This window comes from Pseudophryne corroboree, chromosome 4, assembly GCF_028390025.1.
Source record: "Pseudophryne corroboree isolate aPseCor3 chromosome 4, aPseCor3.hap2, whole genome shotgun sequence".
Lineage (NCBI taxonomy): Eukaryota > Metazoa > Chordata > Amphibia > Anura > Myobatrachidae > Pseudophryne > Pseudophryne corroboree.
In genome coordinates this window covers 412,432,239-412,455,605 of record NC_086447.1, presented here as the reverse complement: position 1 = coordinate 412,455,605, position 23,367 = coordinate 412,432,239, and the positions used below count along the sequence as shown (strand labels likewise).

The following is a 23,367-nucleotide window of genomic DNA, read 5'->3' as shown; positions in this document are numbered from 1 at the left end:
GAGTTTGAGAACCTCTGCTCTAGGACGTATGAGAAAATAGGATTTTAATACCTACTGGTAAATCCTTTTTTCTTAGTCCGTAGAGGATGCTGGGCGCCCGTCCCAGTGCGTACTGTGTCTGCAGTTTTTTGTTACGTTTCAACACATGTTGTGTTACGTTTTTAGTCAGCCTGTTGCGGACGTTGTTCATGCCGTTGACTTGCGTTATGTTGAATGCCATGTTGTACGGCGTGCTTGAGGTGTGAGCTGGTATGTATCTCACCTTAGTTTAACAATAAATCCTTTTCGTCTAAATGTCCGTCTCCCTGGGCACAGTTCATATAACTGGAGTCTGGAGAAGGGGTATAGAGGGAGGAGCCAGTTCACACCCTTTGAAAGTCTTAAAGTGCCCATGTCTCCTGCGGATCCCGTCTATACCCCATGGTTCTTGATGTGACCCCAACATCCTCTACGGACTAAGAGAAAAGGATTTACCGGTAGGTATTAAAATCCTATTTTTTCCCCGCAACTTAGAGCAAGACTGATTTTTCCTAAAATCGTTATTTTAAGGAAAAGTTGTAGGAGCTTGCTTCAGAATCCCTCGGACACCGCTTCCCCACCACCCCCATGACTAGTGAAGTAATTGAAAGTTTCCAATTAGCTTTATTAGTCATAAGTACCTTACCTTCTAGCAGTGCTGTCCTCCTCCTCTGCTTTCCTGACATGCGGAGTTCACTCAAGCCTTCCTCCTCCTCTTCCACTTCGTATGTGTGCGAGCATGCGGCAGCCAGGCACAACAGAGAGAGGAGCGGCAATAAAAACACATCGGTGAGGGGTGTGAGTGGCAGCCTATTTGGCACAGGTACAATGGCATAATGTGTGAGGTCCTAGCCAGCGATAACTGCACTAGTGATCCTTCTGTGCCCAGACTTTTGTTTTTGTTTTGTTTTTCAATTTAATACTGCAGGTGTTGGGAAAGCACATACCCATGGTAATTTTAAATTTGTCACGATGCCTGCATCTCTTTATTTTTTTTGCGGCTGAAATTATGTTGCTAATTGAATATGCCCCTAAGTGTGAACTCTTTTCTTTTTTTACATCTGTCGAATAACCTTTTTATTATAGAAGCAATTTCTGCGAATTTTTATTTTTTAAATATACCACTGGATTTAGTTAGTGTCAATACAAAATATATTGCTCCCACAGTCTCTATATTTCATCTTACTTGTTATCCCCAGTTTGCTCTTCCAAGTTAGACAGTTTCTGTATTGCTTGTATACCAAGTAGGACATGTTCACTCAACTCATTTATTTGGCATAACTTGCAGTACTTGTTAATCTTGTACTTGGTGCAAAAAAAATAATTTTTGGTCATTCCCACATAATGTTTAGAAAAAATATCTTGTACAGCCAAAAAAAAACCCCGTTATTTATTTCTGTTAATAATGTGCACTGTGATAGAGACTACAGAGATGGTCCTGAATAATTTAGTATTAGGGGAATTGGGGCTTTTTTAAATGGGCAATCGCTTTAGGTCTGCCCCCAATAATACATTCACTAGCCAGCCCCTAACCCCCACATTACCTAACAGTCTGACAATGCTAAATTCCTTTGTCGTATAAACAACCCTTTATGAAGTCTAAGAACACTGTACGCTGTTTACTTAAGAAGTATCGTATGGGTACGCTGGTTGCGTAACGATCGCTCAGCCGTAGGCGAGACGCTCAAGCGTCACGTTCGCTCACGGCCCAGTGATCACAGGACACGTTATTGGCTGTTGACTAACGTAATGATTCGCTATGGCGTAGCAGACGCTCGAGACCACGAGGAGATCACCAGCAGCGCAGACGCTCACAACGCTATACCTTTATGTCTAAACCTTTTAACAATGAAATACACAGAATACCTTAATGTGAATACAGGGTGTAAGTGCAACCTTGTGTAACCTGACTAGCTACAAAGCTGCTTGAGCGTTACCGACGCTCAAGTGAACACTTAAAACTATAGGAAATACACAGATACTGGTTTAGGGTCCAAAGCCTATTAACTGTATTATATCTAATATACTTGTAAAAGAGAATCACAGTACAAATGATACACTACAATATAACAGAGACTACCTAACCAGATAACTACACAAGAAATACAATACAATACAATTACTATTTATGGGAAAATGGAAGGGGAAGAGAAGAAGAGAGAGATAGAGAGAAATGGCTCATGATAACATTAAATAAGAGACAACATGGTTGCAGATAAAACTACACATGTGAGAGACAATCGCTGCGCAGTTAGTCAATGCTGAATACAGCATGGGATGGAAGCTAGACTCCATTTTGAGAAACCTCCACTTGATTCCAAAGACCACACCACATGGCTGAAAGGGGGAGGGGAAGACATCCAGCAGCAGCCATTTTAGATTTGCAGGTCCAAACACATGGCACTTTATTCCAAAATGTCCAAGCCTCAAAACAATGCATATGTTCTGATTTTACAATTCCAAACCATCTAAATCACCTTTCACAATGTAATCCAACTTCCTAGAACCATCTCACAATTTCACATCCCAAACAACTTCAGTATCTCAATAACCAGAGCATATTCATCACAAGACCAGATCACAATGTAATTAACACAAACGTAACTGCATGGTGGTATTTATGATTAACAGGATATATATTATAACTAACCAGCACAATCTATTTTAAATCTCCATAGGCAAACAAATACCACAAATACTATGCTACAGATTGTATACTGTTCCAATTCATCACGGACTTCACAGAGTATCCACAAACACCCAACAATCACACAACCAAGTTACAATATCCTATTTAAACCAGAAAGCAATCTGTCTGTTTCCTTATCTAGCCATGTGAAGTTCAATACTTAGCCTTTAGTTTGGAAGATGTCCTGGGGATTTAGCTGCCATGCTGCTTGGTGCCAGGTAGCTGTGTGTGTGTCTGTGAGTGTAGCTACATTACATCTGTTCTCTGAGGCCACACCTGACCACTACCTTCCTGTTTGACCAGTACCTGGGGGAGGGGTCTTTCTTTCTCCTTTGTACTGAGTCACCATTCTCTTTGTATATGCTAATCAGGTTCAGCCCTGAAAACTTAATAAAAGGTTGTCTTGAGCATCCATTGTTCTAACAATATGATCTTAGCTTTTATACATATAATCATATCTATCCGCTGCAATGTCCCACAACAACACAACAGGCCTCAAACTAACCCACACCTCATTCTGCTTGCTTCAATACCAAACATGATGTGTTTATCTGGTTCGGTTCGAATGATACACATCCATGACATTAATTCATCAGCCAATTCTAAATCTCCATTATGTCTGGTGTTTGCTGTGCTCGCTGCGCATATTTGCAAGTATAGCGGCTTATATGTGTGCAGTTTATATGGTCTCTCTATGTAATATTTTTGACTTTGACAGTCCACCCTTTGGCAGTCACCAATAACTGCCACTTCCTAAAACATTTCAAAAAGAGAAAAATATATGTCAGGGGTTAATACATTTCCATGGTTGGGTAAGGGAGGAGAGAGGAGAAGGTGTGAAGAGGGTATGACCTAGTGAGAAAGCAGAAGCATGTGTGTATGAATCCATGTTTGGGGGGTCATGTATCATCGTGCCGTACGTGTTGTACATCAAGCTTCGAGGTATTGCGAAGTATACATTTGAATTCCTTCTTATCCCGTACTAAGGGTCTGTGGATGGGCTGTCAAACTTTACCGAGCTCATTTCGGCTGTGGTTGTAACAAAATGGGGGAGCACATTTTAGTTGATGATACATGAATGGGGGAGGTATGTGGTTGCTGATATCTGTGCCTGTATTCCCTATCGACTATGTGTGTCATTACCTGAGGGTTGTAGAGATGAAGATAAAGAACACTTATGGAAAATGCAATGATATTCTATGTCAGGGAAATGTACATCTGTTGTTGAAGTTTTGTTCGGTATCTGTTGAGAGTCGTCTTCTTTGCGCTGTATTGCTCTTTGGGCATGAGCAAATAGCTTTGTCAGTGCCATCAGATTTACAAAAAATGTTGGGCTAGCGTGAGTTTAAAATACTAGGGAAACTGGGGATCCATGGCAAAGTTCATCAAGTGTCCATATCATAGGTCGTCAAAACTTCATCTTTGGTTCTTGTCTGTTGTCTGTATAGCGTCTCGTTAACTTCCTCGTCCAAGGGGTCTTTGTATCTTGGAGAAAAGCAGAAAAACAGGTGAAAGAAACGGACCGTATAATCGCATTTTCATCACATCATGGTTTCTATCATTGGGTCATATACCAAATCCAGGTTAATTACAGTTTCCTCACTCCTTAGACTCATTACCTCAGGTAGTACTTTTCCAATACAACACAATCCTTCAGAGTTTGGGGCAAGCCGCTCATACGCCTTTCTCCCGCATATGAAATATGCATCATCGGGGAGAACATATGGGACGGAATATGTCATTACCATGTTACAAACCTTCCAGGTGAAATCTCCTGACCCTAATTCTTCCATCTGCTTAAGGCACGTATCAGTTTGTACGATATGTGCACAGTATCCTGGTGATACTTCTCCAACTCTCGTAATCCTATTTCCTAAGGTATACCTATACCGGAAAGATTTTCCTCTACTGGCTATGTGGCGTACAAGCTCTGTATCTGTAGGCATCCTATCTGCTCTATGCGAAAAGGTCATGGTTAGGTTGCTCCATGACACTTCCCAATTTCCCGGCTTTCGGGGATTGGAGATGTTAAAACATAATAGGGACCTATCCACATGGTATTGGTGGAGCTTCAAACTAGGAGGGCTGGAGATATTAAACCTCCTGTCCACCGGTCTCCCACCCTTTAGCTCAAGTACCTCCCCTACCGTTAAAGGAAATGGTACTAGCCCTGATTTACTATGACCCTGAGGTACTTGAGAGCATACCCAACAATCTGTTTTATTTAACACACTACCCACTAAGGAGTGATAGTCACTCAATGGATGCCGGTCCATATGGATATTAAAACTGGATTGGCATTTCTTTATGCATCCATCCTCAACCATTGTCACAGAGCCTACAGATACAGTTTTCTTTTTGAACTAACAATCCTTCACAATTGTTTACAAATAACATGGTTGTTAGATCGTGCCCGGTACTCGCCTTTGCTTGGTGATTGGGTTGCTATTGGAAATTTACACCTCCGTCTCAGTCATCAGGACCTTTCTGGATCCTTTCTCGACCTCACTGGTACTCTCACCGAAACAGACTGCTCTGGTCAACATCATGGTTAACGGGAAAATCCATATCGCAGTCTCTTGGGGCAAGTCCATCTTACAGGATGAGAAAAGAAGAAATTTGTAAAGGGGGTATAAGAAATCAGTTTGAGGGGGGGGGGGAGAACTTGTTACGATAATAAGTTCTCTCGTCTTGTTGTTCTTCTTGTTCTGCTGTCCTCTCAAAGGTGCTGTCTCTCAGTCTTCCAAACGAACATTCTGGTGATGCAATATTCCTTCCTAACCGGCGATCTTTCTGTAAGGAGCAAAAATCTGGCATTACCATTGGTCCAACTGAGGGGTGACATACCATCTTTAAACCATGAAAACATGAGTGAGAAGAGAGAGAAAACAAAAAAAAACAAGAGATAGAGAACAATTCATATGCATATATATATTACATAACTCGACAATAACCATCAATAAGAAAAGAGAAACAAAGCATTTTTAAACATTGTCAACATTAAGAAAACATTGTTAGCATTAGAAAAACATTGTCAGATTATCAGGCTGTCATATCTATGTGTCTACTGGTCTCCTTGAGCAGTCCCTCCCCACCAGCACCTGCATTACTCCACTGTCTGTATCTGGCCAGAAATACATTGTGGCGGAGGTCATGCTGGGGTTTGGTAGACTTCTGCAAGGACCAAGTGGGTATGCAATGTGTGAATTCTTACCAATACTCGTCAGAGATGGGGATAGAGAGAGAGAGAGAAAAAAACATTTCACTGATACATTTACAACGTTTCACCTGGTCATTCCTGTGTCTTTCAGTGAATGACCTCCCAATTTATTAACCGTTACCTCAGGCTTACCATCAGTCGTATGATCACCTTTCTTGACTACCTATCATGGGTGTGGCTCAAAATTCTTCCTATGTGATCCCTGCTTGTAATTTGGTGTGTCATAACTTTTGCTCATTTTCATGTCTAGGGGGTCTGATTTTATGTGGGCTGTTGCAGTTACTGGCATAATGCCCTTCTCTTTTGCACCGATCACAAATCCTTAAGTTCCTCCATGTGCCAATGGCCTGGGGTTTTGGTTGATTTGATGCCTCCTCAAACGCTTGGATGCTCATCACCATCAACCGCTTTCCCTGTACCTACCTGATTCCTTGGATACCATGATTATGTCGTTGTCTAGGGGGTTGGTATACCTTCTGTGAATCTTTGATCATACAGTTAGATCTTTCCTAGGATCTGGGTAATCAGACATGATTGATCTCAATTCTGTCCGGGACCAGGGATGGCGCATTGCACTGTCCTTGACGGGAATGGTTCCCTGATCGTCAGTCTTCCCATTGGGGACTGTGATCACCCTGACAGGACTAAACTCAATTACATCACCTTGTTTTGGTCTTATAATATGGGGTACATTTGTTTGTGCGTGATATAAAACATTGTACGTACCTGTGGACACGACCTCACCTGACCCTCCGTTAGGGGGTTTGATTATTGCCTTTACCAATTTGGTCGCGTCCACCTGGATGTCTTGTAGGATGGCTTCTGGAAGAGGTGCCGACATCGTTCTGGGCTCACTTTCTTGTTGGTAATCCTGAGGGAAGTTTAACATGGGGTGCGACTTGCACAGGTTAACATTTGTAATTTTTACACTTTCATTTTCATAAACATTATTACATTTAACACTTTCATTCTTAATACAGTTACTAAGTGCATTTTTATCGTACAACATTGTGCCATTTCTCTGCAACCATAATCCTCTTCAATGCCATGTCTCTCCTCTCAAGATGAAAGTTAGATATGTAAGTTACATTTCTTTGCATTTCACTTTCCTGTTGCCATAACTGCAAACAATCATCATGTTTAACTCGTTGTTTCCAGGATTTTATGAGACTGATCCTTTGCCTTAAATTATGCAACACCTCTGAGTCAAAACTACCTATCCCGGGAAATGGTGCCTTATCCCCCGCAGTCATTCGTGTCCATTCATCACAAAAGGTCTCAGTGTGGGGACCATATTTCCCCCACATTACTAACCGAGCAGACCCTCGGGGTCTGCAAGCCTCTGGAGTCTGAATCCTGACCTCCGACCGTCTCTGTGTTGTGCACTTGGCTGCCATAAACCTAAAATGCACCAAACACAGAACTTCGTTGGAAATCCTTAAAGCTCTTCCACTGAACTTCTTCTGCTCCGGGTATCTCCGGTCCGCCTTCTAGCAGACACGTGTAGCCGTTGCAGGCCCTATCTCTAGAGATTTTCCTGAGAAAATTCCCTTCCTTTTTCTTTTACACAAATCACGCTTGCATGTGCTCCCTACAACACGTATGAGGGCAAGATTTACGCATGGATATACGACCTCATATCACGTTGCGTTATTGGTCACACATACAACCGTGCGGTCCAATCGTACCACTTATAGACACTTGTTGCCCATAAATGGTAGGATCATTGGAGTCTCCCTACTGTGCTCCAAAACAGCCAGAGCGTAATACAACGAAAACTTTATCACACTCTGTTGCACGTTTTCACTCAGATCGTGCTCATCACGTTCCACATAGATCACACAGATCACAAAGTCCACAAAGCGGAATTCAATACCGTTTTATCACATAGATCACAAAGTCCACAAAGCGGGATTCAATACACTCATACCGTTTTCAACCCACTATCATTCTTATAGTTTTCTGATCAGAAAAATCATTTCCCGTAGTCTGATAGCTCTCCCCAGAGGCGTTACAGTAAAGTAAGGTATTTAAACTAAATTTTGGAAACTGAACAAATGTGTGCTATTGTCTTGTGGCTTCTGTATCGCCTTTGCGTTATTTCAACTTATCGTGACTTGAGCTACGTGGGCGTAACCGGACGCTCCGTTGCATAATGTACGCTGCGTGCGTCTGCCTTTGGATTGCGTACGCTCTGTCCTTGTAAGCACACTTGTACACAGACCAAGTACGTTCACAGTAACACACTACACGTTTATCAATGTGAATGATCTTTAAGTGTAATCATTCACTATACACCACCCAAATCTCCCTTGTATTCTTAGGCGAGACTGTGTGCGTGCTTTACAAATTACCCCTTAAATGTATTACTTTTACACTTTAACTACCGAGTAGCAACAAATCTTTCTTAGCACGTTATCAATGCAAATGGCAAACAGGAAGGTGAGATGTGAAACTTACACAGATGAAAATGCAATTCTAAATTTAATCTAATAACATACATTGATGTAAGCACACGCATATAGATATTACATATAAGTACCAATCACTATTACTTATGATTGACTATGATATAGATTAAATAAATGCATAATAAAAAAAAAACTCATTAAATGATGATTTCTTTTTGACAGTGGATGGCTGATTGTTTCCTGAGTCAACTGAAAACCAGCCGCTCAGAAAAAAAAAAAAAATTTGACCTTCCCAAAATGGCCGCTGCTCCTCCCCCTTCCACCTCCATGAGGGTCACACAAAATGGTGGACAGACCATGCGGCCTCTTGTCACAAAGAAAGTCATCATTCAAAACTCCTAAAGTTATTCTAGGCCTGAGTGTGTAGTTGGCACCAAATTGAAATAAAAACCAGATTTTCAAAGACAATAGCGTACTGTTCTTACCTCCGGTCCCAGATTCCCTCAGCACCCTTTACTAAGCGAAACAGACGCTTATCCAATCAGCACTGCAAGGAATATGATCCCGCCCTTTGCTGATGGATAATGTCTGCTGATATTACCTAGCAGAGATATGTGAAGGATAGGACGAGTCCCCCAATTGACAATGCTAAATTCCTTTGTCGTATAAACAACCCTTTATGAAGTCTAAGAACACTGTACGCTGTTTACTTAAGAAGTATCGTATGGGTACGCTGGTTGCGTAACGATCGCTCAGCCGTAGGCGAGACGCTCAAGCGTCACGTTCGCTCACGGCCCAGTGATCACAGGACACGTTATTGGCTGTTGACTAACGTAATGATTCGCTATGGCGTAGCAGACGCTCGAGACCACGAGGAGATCACCAGCAGCGCAGACGCTCACAACGCTATACCTTTTATGTCTAAACCTTTTAACAATGAAATACACAGAATACCTTAATGTGAATACAGGGTGTAAGTGCAACCTTGTGTAACCTGACTAGCTACAAAGCTGCTTGAGCGTTACCGACGCTCAAGTGAACACTTAAAACTATAGGAAATACACAGATACTGGTTTAGGGTCCAAAGCCTATTAACTGTATTATATCTAATATACTTGTAAAAGAGAATCACAGTACAAATGATACACTACAATATAACAGAGACTACCTAACCAGATAACTACACAAGAAATACAATACAATACAATTACTATTTATGGGAAAATGGAAGGGGAAGAGAAGAAGAGAGAGATAGAGAGAAATGGCTCATGATAACATTAAATAAGAGACAACATGGTTGCAGATAAAACTACACATGTGAGAGACAATCGCTGCGCAGTTAGTCAATGCTGAATACAGCATGGGATGGAAGCTAGACTCCATTTTGAGAAACCTCCACTTGATTCCAAAGACCACACCACATGGCTGAAAGGGGGAGGGGAAGACATCCAGCAGCAGCCATTTTAGATTTGCAGGTCCAAACACATGGCACTTTATTCCAAAATGTCCAAGCCTCAAAACAATGCATATGTTCTGATTTTACAATTCCAAACCATCTAAATCACCTTTCACAATGTAATCCAACTTCCTAGAACCATCTCACAATTTCACATCCCAAACAACTTCAGTATCTCAATAACCAGAGCATATTCATCACAAGACCAGATCACAATGTAATTAACACAAACGTAACTGCATGGTGGTATTTATGATTAACAGGATATATATTATAACTAACCAGCACAATCTATTTTAAATCTCCATAGGCAAACAAATACCACAAATACTATGCTACAGATTGTATACTGTTCCAATTCATCACGGACTTCACAGAGTATCCACAAACACCCAACAATCACACAACCAAGTTACAATATCCTATTTAAACCAGAAAGCAATCTGTCTGTTTCCTTATCTAGCCATGTGAAGTTCAATACTTAGCCTTTAGTTTGGAAGATGTCCTGGGGATTTAGCTGCCATGCTGCTTGGTGCCAGGTAGCTGTGTGTGTGTCTGTGAGTGTAGCTACATTACATCTGTTCTCTGAGGCCACACCTGACCACTACCTTCCTGTTTGACCAGTACCTGGGGGAGGGGTCTTTCTTTCTCCTTTGTACTGAGTCACCATTCTCTTTGTATATGCTAATCAGGTTCAGCCCTGAAAACTTAGTAAAAGGTTGTCTTGAGCATCCATTGTTCTAACAATATGATCTTAGCTTTTATACATATAATCATATCTATCCGCTGCAATGTCCCACAACAACACAACAGGCCTCAAACTAACCCACACCTCATTCTGCTTGCTTCAATACCAAACATGATGTGTTTATCTGGTTCGGTTCGAATGATACACATCCATGACATTAATTCATCAGCCAATTCTAAATCTCCATTATGTCTGGTGTTTGCTGTGCTCGCTGCGCATATTTGCAAGTATAGCGGCTTATATGTGTGCAGTTTATATGGTCTCTCTATGTAATATTTTTGACTTTGACAAGTCACAGCAGCTGCTGTAACTCATGGTGTAGGGTAGGAAGGCTCAATGGAAAGTATTTTATGGTTTCTACCTGCTCACATCTTGGTACAGTAGCAGCTCAATAGCTTTCTGGCAATGGCTTTCCTCCCCCTTTTTTTTTTTTTTTTTAAACATCCAAACCCACAAAGCAAGAAGTTTATTTTGGAGTAGGTCTTAAAACAACTCATGAATATGGTAAACTTGAGATGTTGTTATTAGTATGCTGTTTGCAGCTTTGTATGAATTTATCCCTTTAAAATATATTAATGGAAAATATTTCCGCCTTTTTTTTTTTTTTTTTCATGTTTAAAGACTCATTGGGGTATATTAGGGTTGAAAACCGCCATCTGTCGAAAATACGGCAGTTTTTCGACTTTTTAAGGTCGAATAGTGATTTGACCTATTCAATCCCTGAAGTTTTTATTCGACAAGTCGTGGAATTCGACTTGTCGAATAGTATGTGAATCGGCGGTATAGCTGCCGATTCACATACTTTTGAGTGAAACGGGGCCAAATTCGACAGGATTTGGCCCCGTTTCCGACCATCTCAGTCCGACATAAATAAAAATGTTGGACTGAGATGTGGGACCCAGAGGAGGAGAAGGGGGGAAGCCACAGGCATACAGGGGAGAGCAGCGCTACAGCAGGATGTCTAACAGCCGCGCTGCTCACGGCAGCGTCCACACAGCTCCAGCAAGTCAGGTCACGATTGCTGGAGCCGGGTGGATGCTTCCTTGAGGTCTGGCGGCTGTGAGACATCCTTCTGCAGCGCTGCTCTCCTCCGTGTGCCCGCGGCTGTCCCCGCTGGTCTCCCCCCTCTCCTCCCTCTCTGTCCTTCATCTCAATTCGACTTTTGAAACGTCGAATTGAGATGAGATTGAATAGGGGTTGTCGGATCCATTCCGACAAATGCATGTTAATTGAATATACCCCCCTTTTTTTTTTTTTTTTTGCAGTTAAGATGCATCATACTTTCTAAATAAGACAAGTGGAGAAGTTGCCCATAGCAACCAATCACCATGTAGCGCTCATTTATCAAGTACATTCTATTTAATTATAGCTAGAAGCTGATTGATTTCTATGGACATCTTCTATATCTCCTCTTTAGAAAGTTTGATACATCATCTACTATAAGCTGTTCTTGTGTGTCTTTTAATGGATAATAGTGGTTGGTTTATAATATGTTCAGAGAAAATCAAAACATTTTAGCTCTAAAAATTTCACCTACCATTATTCCTATATCTTTGTTAGAATCCAATTCAAGCTCCTAGCTATCATCTATTTCTCTGACGTCCTAGTGGATGCTGGGAACTCCGTAAGGACCATGGGGGATAGCGGCTCCGCAGGAGACTGGGCACAAAAGTAAAGCTTTAGGACTACCTGGTGTGCACTGGCTCCTCCCCCTATGACCCTCCTCCAAGCCTCAGTTAGATTTTTGTGCCCGGCCGAGAAGGGTGCACACTAGGGGCTCTCCTGAGCTTCTTAGTGAAAGTTTAGTTTTAGGTTTTTTATTTTCAGTGAGACCTGCTGGCAACAGGCTCACTGCATCGAGGGACTAAGGGGAGAAGAAGCGAACTCACCTGCGTGCAGAGTGGATTGGGCTTCTTAGGCTACTGGACACCATTAGCTCCAGAGGGACCGAACACAGGCCCAGCCTCGGAGCTCGGTCCCAGAGCCGCGCCGCCGGCCCCCTTACAGAGCCAGAAGCAAGAAGAGGTCCGGAAAATCGGCGGCAGAAGACATCCTGTCTTCACCAAGGTAGCGCACAGCACTGCAGCTGTGCGCCATTGCTCCTCAGCACACTTCACACTTCGGTCACTGAGGGTGCAGGGCGCTAGGGGGGGGCGCCCTGAGCAGCAATAAAAACACCTTGGCTGGCGAAAATACATCACATATAGCCCCCAGGGCTATATGGATGAATTTTAACCCCTGCCAGATTCCACAGAAAAACGGGAGAAAAGACCGCCGAGAATGGGGCGGAGCCTATCTCCTCAGCACACTGGCGCCATTTTCTCTCACAGCTCCGTTGGAGGGAAGCTCCCTGGCTCTCCCCTGCAGTTACTACACTACAGAAAGGGGTTAAAAAAGAGAGGGGGGCACTAATTAGGCGCAGTATAACAATACAGCAGCTATAAGGGGAAAAACACTTATATAAGGTTATCCCTGTATGTATATATATATATATATATATATATATATATATATAGAAAAGACAAGGGGGGAGGGACAAGCGCCTAATAGTGCAGTAACTTCACAACAAATTAGGTTGTGTATAATGTCGTATCTATAGATAATATGCGTACCAGAAGTATGATTTATAATGGGCACATCAAACGTTATAATAGCTGGTGTTTGGCACCGCAATTAGTCCCCAGGTTGGACGTCAATATGGATGTTCTCCAAATCATCAATTTGCAAATACGTCGGTCTGTAAATAATCAGAGCGAGAGGCGCCTCTCATAGTGCAGAAATCACTTTATAAATATATTGAAATTCATAGAAAACGATAGGTATTAAGCGTACCAAAATATAAATACCAAACAGCTTTTAAATATGGTCTTTTTGTCAAGAGCGACTTTCCTTTATGTAGTTGGAGAGTATCAGACTTCGTGTATTGCCGTGTATAGAAAAATATATATCACAGGCTAAAAGATATATGGGTTTTAATTCATATGGTAAAAAGGTAACATAAAAAATATTCTCAAAGAAAAAAGAGTTCATAAAGCTTATCTGGATAGTCCGAGATTTTTTCAGTGGTCCGGGGTATATCCACCGTATAAGTCTGTGTCAGGGGTGTTCAGAACAGGTCCTCAACGCGTTTCACCTGTAAAAGGCTTCCTCATATAGACACTCCTGAGGAAGCCTTTTACAGGTGAAACGCGTTGAGGACCTGTTCTGAACACCCCTGACACAGACTTATACGGTGGATATACCCCGGACCACTGAAAAAATCTCGGACTATCCAGATAAGCTTTATGAACTCTTTTTTCTTTGAGAATATTTTTTATGTTACCTTTTTACCATATGAATTAAAACCCATATATCTTTTAGCCTGTGATATATATTTTTCTATACACGGCAATACACGAAGTCTGATACTCTCCAACTACATAAAGGAAAGTCGCTCTTGACAAAAAGACCATATTTAAAAGCTGTTTGGTATTTATATTTTGGTACGCTTAATACCTATCGTTTTCTATGAATTTCAATATATTTATAAAGTGATTTCTGCACTATGAGAGGCGCCTCTCGCTCTGATTATTTACAGACCGACGTATTTGCAAATTGATGATTTGGAGAACATCCATATTGACGTCCAACCTGGGGACTAATTGCGGTGCCAAACACCAGCTATTATAACGTTTGATGTGCCCATTATAAATCATACTTCTGGTACGCATATTATCTATAGATACGACATTATACACAACCTAATTTGTTGTGAAGTTACTGCACTATTAGGCGCTTGTCCCTCCCCCCTTGTCTTTTCCAGATTAATTTGTCACTAAACCTAGTGACACCTTGAAGGACTGAGCTGCCAACTACAGGAATACCCTGTGGAACCAAAGTGCAAGTTAATCTACCTAGGACTCCTTTTGAATTCATTAATTGAGAAGGAAAGTAGCGCACCAACTAAATTCTATGTTCATATATATATATATATATATATATAGCGCTCTGGTGTGTGCTGGCATACTCTCCCTCTGTCTCCCCAAAGGGCTAGTGGGGTCCTGTCCTCTATCGGAGCATTCCCTGTGTATGTGCTGTGTGTCGGTACGTTGTGTCGACATGTATGAGGAGGAAAATGAGGTGGAGGCGGAGCAATTGCCTGTAACAGAGATGTCACCCCCTAGGGAGTCGACATCTGAGTGGATGAGCTTTTGGAAGGAATTATGTGAGTCAGCTCTTTACAAAAGATTGATGACATGAGACAGCCGGCGACTCAGCCTGTGCCTGTCCAGGTGTCTCAAAAGCCATCAGGGGCTCTAAAACGCCCGTTACCGCTGATGGCAGATACAGACGCCGACACGGATACTGACTCCAGTGTCGACGATTAAGAGACGAATGTGACTTCCAGTAGGGCCACACGTTACATGATTGAGGCTATGGAAAATGTTTTTACACATTTCTGATAATACCAGTACCACTAAAAAGGGTATTATGTTGGGTGAGAAAAAACTGCCTGTAGTTTTTCCTGCATCTGAGGAATTAAATGAAGTGTGTGATGATGCGTGGGTTTCCCCCGATAAAAACTGTTAATTCCTAAAAAGTTATTAGCATCATACCCCTTCCCGCCAGAGGATAGGGCACGTTGGGAAACACCCCCTAGGGTGAATAAAGCGCTCACACGCTTGTCTAAACAGGTGGCACTACCGTCCCCGGATACGGCCGCCCTTAAGGAACCTGCTGACAGAAAGCAGTAAAATATCCTAAAATGTATATACACTCACACGGGTGTGATACTGCGACCAGCAATTGCCTCAGCCTGGATGTGCAGTGCTGGGTTGGCTTGGTCGGATTCCCTAACTGACAATATTGATACCCTAGATAGGGACAGTATATTACTGACTATAGAGCATTTAAAAGATGCATTTCTATATATGCGTGATGCACAGAGGGATATTTGCCGACTGGCATCAAGAGTAAGTGCGCTGTCCATTTCTGCCAGAAGAGGGTTATGGACAAGACAGTGGTCAGGTGATGCTGATTCCAAAAGGCATATGGAAGTATCGCCTTATAAAAGGGAGGAGTTATTTGGGGTAGGTCTATCAGACCTGGTGGCCACGGCAACGGCTGGAAAATCCACATTTTTACCCCAGGTAGCCTCTCAACATAAGAAGACGCCGTATTATCAGGCGCAGTCCTTTGGGCCCCATAAGGGCAAGCGGGCAAAAGGCTCCTCATTTCTGCCCCGTGGCAGAGGGAGAGGAAAAAGGCTGCAGCAAACAGCCAGTTCCCAGGAACAGAAGCCCTCTCCCGTTTTCTGCCAAGTCCTCAGCATGACGCTGGGGCTTTACAAGCGGACTCAGGCACGGTGGGGGCCCGTCTCAAAAATTTCAGCGTGCAGTGGGCTCACTCACAGGGGCCCCCTGGATCCTTCAGGTGGTATCTCAGGGGTACAAATTGGAATTCGAGACGTCTCCCCTTCGCCGTTTTCCTAAAGTCTGCTTTACCGACGTCTCCCTCCGACAGGGAGGCGGTATGGGAAGCCATTCACAAGCTGTATTCCCAGCAGGTGATAATCAAGGTACCCCTCCTACAACAGGGAAAGGGGTATTATTCCACGCTGTTTGTGGTACCGAAGCCGGACGGCTCGGTGAGACCTAATTTAAATCTGAAATCCTTGAACACTTACATACAAAGGTTCAAATTCAAGATGGAGTCACTCAGAGCGGTGATGGCAAATCTGGAAGAAGGGGATTATATGGTGTCTCTGGACATCAAGGATGCTTATCTCCATGTCCCAATTTACCCTTCTCACCAAAGGTACCTCAGGTTTGTGGTACAGAACTGTCACTATCAGTTTCAGACGCTGCCGTTTGGTTTGTCCACGGCACCCCGGGTCTTTACCAAAGTAATGGCTGAAATGATGATACTCCTTCGAAGGAAGGGAGTTTTAATTATCCCTTACTTGGACAATCTCCGGATAAGGGCAAGATCCAGGGAACGGTTGGTAGTCGGGGTAGCACTATCTCAAGTAGTGTTGCGGCAGCACGGTTGGATTCTTAATATTCCAAAATCGCAGCTGATCCCGACGACACGTCTTCTATTCCAAAGGATGATCCTGGACACAGTCCAGAAAAAGGTGTTTCTCCAGGAGGAGGAGAGCCAGGGAGTTATCCGAACTAGTCAGAAACCTCCTAAAACCAGGCCAAGTGTCAGTGCAGCAGTGCACAAGGGTCCTGGGAAAAATGGTGGCTTCCTACGAAGCAATTCCATTCGGCAGATTCCACGCAAGAACTTTCCAGTGGGACCTGCTGGAAAAGTGGTCCGGATCGCATCTTCAGATGCATCAGCGGATAACCCTGTCACCAAAGACAAGGGTGTCTCTCCTGTGGTGGTTGCAGAGTGCTCATCTTCTAGAGGGCGCAGATTCGGCATTCAGGACTGGGTCCTGGTGACCACGGATGCCAGCCTGCGAGGCTGGGGAGCAGTCACACAGGGAAGAAATTTCCAGGGCTTGTGGTCAAGCCTGGAGACATCACTTCACATAAATATCTTGGAGCTAAGGGCCATTTACAATGCCCTAAGCCAAGCAAGACCTCTACTTCAAGGTCAGCCGGTGCTGATCCAGTCGGACAACATCATGGCAGTCGCCCACGTAGAGAAGCTGCAAGGATTTTTCGCTGGGCGGAAAATCATGTGATAGCATTGTCAGCAGTGTTCATTCCGGGAGTGGACAACTGGGAAACAGACTTCCTCAGCAGAAGTCTTCCACATGATTGTAAACCGTTGGGAAAAACCAAAGGTGGACATGATGGCGTCCCGCCTAAACAAAAAATTGGACAGGTATTGCGCCAGGTCAAGGGACCCTCAGGCAATAGCTGTGGACGCTCTGGTAACACCGTGGGTGTACCAGTCAGTGTATGGGTTCCCTCCTCTTCCTCTCTTACCAAAAGTATTGAGAATTATAAGACGGAGGGGAGTAAGAACTATACTCGTGGCTCCGGATTGGCCAAGAAGGACTTGGTACCCGGAACTTCAAGAGATGCTCACGGAGGACCCGTGGCCTCTACCTCTAAGAAGGGACCTGCTCCATCAAGGACCCTATCTATTCCAAGACTTACCGCGGCTGCGTTTGACGGCAGGGCGGTTGAACGCCGGATCCTGAAGGAAAAAGGCATTCCGGATGAAGTCATCCCTACCCTGATCAAAGCCAGGAAGGATGTAACCGCAAAGCATTAGCACCGCATTAGGCGAAAATATGTTGCGTGGTGCGAGGCCAGTAAGGCCCCGATGGAGGAATTTCAACTAGGTCGATTCCTGCATTTCCTGCAAACAGGAGTGTCTATGGGCCTAAAATTGGGGTCCATTAAGGTTCAAATTTCGGCCCTGTAAATTTTCTTCCAGAAAGAACTAGCTTCAGTTCCTGAAGTTCAGACGTTTGTAAAAGGGGTACTGCATATACAGCCTCCTTTTGTGCCTCCAGTGGCACCTTGGGATCTCAATGTAGTTTTGGGGTTCCTAAAGTCACAATGGTTTGAACCACTTGAATCGGTGGAGTTAAAATATCTCACATGGAAAGTGGTCATGCTGTTGGCCCTGGCCTAGGCCAGGCGCGTGTCAGAATTGGTGGCTTTATCCTGTAAAAGCCCTTATCTGATCTTCCATTCAGACAGGGCGGAATTGAGGACTCGTCCTCATTTTCTCCCTAAGGTGGTATTAGCGTTTCATCTGGACCAACCTATTGTGGTACCTGCGGCTACTAGTGACTTGGAGGACTCCAAGTTGTTGGACATAGTCAGGGCCCTGAAAATATATGTTTCCAGGACGGCTGGAGTCAGAAAATCTGACTCGCTGTTTATCCTGTATGCACCCAACAAGCTGGGTGCTCCTGCTTCTAAGCAGACTATTGCTCGTTGGATTTGTAATACAATTCAGCTTGCACATTCTGTGGCAGGCCTGCCACAGCCAAAATCTGTAAAAGCCCATTCCACAAGGAAGGTGGGCTCATCTTGGGCGGCTGCCCGAGGGGTCTCGGCATTACAACTTTGCCGAGCAGCTATTTGGTCAGGGGCAAATACGTTTGCTAAATTCTACAAATTTGATACCCTGGCTGAGGAGGACCTGGAGTTCTCTCATTCGGTGCTGCAGAGTCATCCGCACTCTCCCGCCCGTTTGGGAGCTTTGGTATAATCCCCATGGTCCTTACGGAGTTCCCAGCATCCACTAGGACGTCAGAGAAAATAAGAATTTACTTACCGATAATTCTATTTCTCGTAGTCCGTAGTGGATGCTGGGCGCCCATCCCAAGTGCGGATTGTCTGCAATACTTGTACATAGTTATTGTTAACTAAATCGGGTTATTGTTGTTGTGAGCCATCTATCCAGAGGCTCCTCTGTTATCATGCTGTTAACTGGGTTCAGATCACAGGTTGTACGGTGTGATTGGTGTGGCTGGTATGAGTCTTACCCGGGATTCATAAATCCTTCCTTATTGTGTACGCTCGTCCGGGCACAGTATCCTAACTGAGGCTTGGAGGAGGGTCATAGGGGGAGGAGCCAGTGCACACCAGGTAGTCCTAAAGCTTTACTTTTGTGCCCAGTCTCCTGCAGAGCCGCTATCCCCCATGGTCCTTACGGAGTTCCCAGCATCCACTACGGACTACGAGAAATAGAATTATCGGTAAGTAAATTCTTATTAAATCTGTTGTCCTCTCCTCCCCTCCCTACATTCCCCTCCATCCACACCACCGACTACCTTCTACCCTTAGTCCATGGACTACTGCCTCAATCTCTGATAACCAATTCTCCTTGCACCTCCAGGAGTTCTAATTAGACTGCTCCCATTCCTGGAATGTTCCTCCTTGCAATTCCTAAAAGCTCTGTAGTTCATCAAAGCCTATCAAGCCCTCTCCTAACCCCTTGCTTAACATCTTCCCCATTTTGTGTCACTCTCTCAAGGTTCTTCATGGAAGAGGCTGAAGTAGAAAGTAAGCTCTCTTAAGTAGGGCCGTCCTTCCTGTTAATTATTCTCCACCCACCAAGCAGGCTTTTTTTTTTCCCCTGCTTTTTTACATCTTCTTATGTCCTGTGCTATACCTTCACCCTGCACTGCACTCTTATACCCATGTTTTCCTTGTGGATTTGCCTTTGGAGATACTTGTTTTGTTGTCCTCATTGTATCTCGTGTTACATAATACTACCTGTGCTATGTTTAGTCTTGTTGTACTGCCACGAAATAAAGAGCTGCAATATTTTATGGTGCCCTATAAATAAATATTATTATTTGGGACGGTAATTTGATCTGCCATAAAATCACTGTCCCTACCCTTTTGCATTTATCAAATAATCAATGCAGTACATTTCAGACTGAAACTGAAAGCCTGTTAATCTTTCGGTCAATATAATGTGAGCCGGTTGGTGGGTGTATGCAAACGATATGTCTGTGAATGACGTCATTTACAGACACTATTGCGTGGGCTGTGTAGCACAGCCAATGGCCAATATATCTATAACATCTGCAGGGACTGATGTCACAGCTGGGCAGGCAAACTCAAATGCCCACCCTATAGGATGACCAGATCAAGAGCCAAATGGTAAGTGTGTTTGCTTACCTGAATTGGCCCTCTGTCGGTGCAACAGCGGGCCGCTGACATCTTGGTCATGTGTGTAAGTATTTAATGATATGAACTGTATCATCATCATCATCATTGATGACAGTCTGAAGAAAGAACACTGAAACATTGAACTTTCTGTCCTGCATATTTGTCTTCAATTTGACCTGAGTGGTGCCTCTGTATGTTGTGTTTCTGTTTATTTTGTTGAAGCATCGGACACAACACCATTAACGGTTAGACATATGTGTGGCAAACACGTTTTGCTTTAGATGGAATTTATTTATAAGTATTACTATTTTGTGTAATACATTAGTTTGTATATACTTCGTAATATGGTCCATTCATAACCTTTTATCATGCGTAGATGGAAATTCACTCTACAATAAATACCATAAAGTACTATATTTTTTGTTGAAAGGTTTTTTTTTTTTTTTTTTTGGTTGAAGGTTTATATTGATGCAAAGCGTAAGGAATGTGTGGAATCTAGAGTTGCTTAACTTTGATAAAGTTTGCTTTGTTCTTATTATGACTTGACCCATAGACTATGTAGTTTAAAACATTTGCCAGAATTAGATTGTTCAGTGTAAATAATTGTATTTACTATTTGCAAGTGAAGAAAATATATTTTTCTCTTTAGAAATGTGCATCATGGAATGCTAATCTTTTTTCTGTATATTTGTTTTTGTACACAGTCAGATAAGAACCCTAAAATCGTGGTTTAGGGGTTATCTTCTACAAACCCAACAGGGTATATGCTGTTGACAGTATGCGGCTGTAAACATCCTCGACTGGAAGCTGTGAAGCAGCTGATGGGCTTTCAGTCGGATGTTTGCAGCTGCAAATTGCCACAGGCTTCAATAACTTTTGAATAGTCAATATCTGAAATGTTTCCTATCACATCAACATATAAAAATTATATAAAGGTTCTGGTTATTTAACTTTGTATGTGATCTGAAATTTAAACTGTAAAACCTGCACATCTCTGCATATATTTTGTTCTACCGTGAAAACAAGACTGATTCATGTTCCAAAGACACAAACCAGCTTAAAAATCAACCGTATCTACGTTTTGCTTTATTATTTAATGCTGGTATTGCAGTGATGTATTAAAGAGAACTTTTTGCCCACTAGCTACTGAATATAGTCTGAGTGCCGCTGCCTGTTGGACATATCGTGTGTGTGTGTAATATATATATCTATATACATCTATCTATCTATATATATATATATCTATATATATATATATATATATATATATATATATATATAATAATCTGTATCTCTATCTCTGTGTATTCTGAATGCAAAACCGTAATGTCAAGACCCAAAACAAGTTGTTCCTTGTGGATCTATTTGATGTAGAATAGAAGCACAGCATTGGACATAGGCCACCCCTTAGATTATGGCTATGTTTAGTCCTGTGAGGTATGTAATTGGGATCAGTATGAGATCCCGGTGGTCAGGAGATCGTTGCTGGAATCCCGGCGGCGAGCGCAGCGCTTCCCGTCGCGGGCTCGCTACGCTTCGGTCGCCACAGGGTTCTATTCCCCTCCGGGTGGTGACATGGACCGCCACTCAAAGGGGTAACCAGCCGGCGGTCAGAACTCTGACCACCAGTATTTCAGCTGGTGTCTGGATTCCGGCGTCCGTATCCTGACCGCCTGGATCCTGACAAGCGGTCAATTGACTGCCTCCCATGTAATCCACGTCTCAGTGAGTGTGCAAGTAAATGTTTAAATTCATAATAAAATTCCATTATAGCACACCTATCGTTCTCACCTGCACTGGTGTCTTGGTCTGCAGCAAATAAAAGTTGCAGTTTCTACTGCAGTAACCATTTTGATTGGAATGACTTGGTACAGTTTCTTTTCTTATATGTATAATGAGATTTAAAAGTGAATATAAAAGATTTTGCTTTTATTTCCTTAAATTCTACATTTCATTCTCTCAAAATAAAGAGCCACGTTTATCTATCTATCTATCTATCTATCTATCTATCTATCTATCTATCCTCCTCCAAAACAGCACGGCACTCGTAGGGACTCTTGTCATATCAAAAAAATAAAAATAAATAAATATATATAGCGTGGATATGCGGCGGCACTCAAACAGACTCGTCAATATGAAAAATCAGGTCATTTATTTAGACCGTTGGTTGCAATGGTCTAAATCATGGGTCTTCAACCTGTGGCCCTCCAGCTGCTGTGAAACTACACATCCCAGCATGCCCTGCCACAGTTTTGCTATTAATGTATGCTAAAACTGAGGCAGGGCATGCTGGGATGTGTAGTTCCACAGCAGCTGGAGGGCCACAGGTTGAAGACCCATGGTCTAAATAAATGACCTGATTTTTCATATTGACGAGTCTGTTTGAGTGCCGCCGCATATCCACGCTACATATTGTGACCTAGAGTCACCCGGAGGGCACCGCAGCAGCTATACTTCAGGCTCATAGGAGTGCCGGGCCACCCACAGCCAGTATGTGTGTGTGTGTGTATGTATGTATGTATGTATGTATGTATATATATATATATATATATATATATATATATATATATATATATATATATATAATGTATGTATTAGTCCAATAAATATAAACAGTCACTCGTCACCCTATTGTTAATATGGTGAGGGTGCCTTCAGTGAAGCATAGGTATACAAACAAAGAAGACCGTGGCACTCCTGGTAAGTGTTGAAAGGTCCTTTAAATGGATAGCCGTTTACATAGGCTAGGACCTCCATGACCATTTAAGGTATGAATATGTTCTGTTTGTATCATGCTTTAGGTCAGCTTTGAAAACGGTGCTGGTTGGGCACCGAAACGTTAACTTCATGACCATATAAACTGCCATCCATTTAAAGGATCTTTCAACACTTACCAGGAGTGCTGCGGTCTCTCTCTCTCTCTCTCTCTCTCTCTCTCTCTCTCTCTCTCTCTCTCTCTCTCTCTCTCTCTCTCTCTCTCCCATACATACATACATACATACATACATACATAGCCATTCATTTGCACTATGTTTGAGAATAGGCCTTTGGTTGTTATCTTGAGTTTGGTTGGTTTAGCTTGAGTATGCCTTTTGACATTCCATGTCCTGATCAAGAGCCTTGGTAATCCTCCCTTTTTAGGCAGGGTATATTGGATAATTTTCTTTTGCTTGCATGTTCCATGAATACACAATGTAATACTTAAGGATTGTCACTTCTTGTTATGAAAAAAAGGTATTTATTTGTT

The 23,367-nt window shown here is 42.8% G+C and overlaps 1 long non-coding RNA gene across 1 annotated transcript in view; it reads left to right on the top strand.

The window, feature by feature from the left end:
- LOC134909664 (uncharacterized) overlaps positions 1–8,796 on the top strand; it is a 35,998-nt gene extending 27,202 nt beyond the window's left edge. The window contains exon 5 of the long non-coding RNA XR_010175997.1: positions 8,561–8,796. This is a non-coding gene — a long non-coding RNA (uncharacterized LOC134909664). The remainder of the gene's footprint in view (positions 1–8,560) is intronic.
- Positions 8,797–23,367: the final 14,571 nt, after the last annotated feature.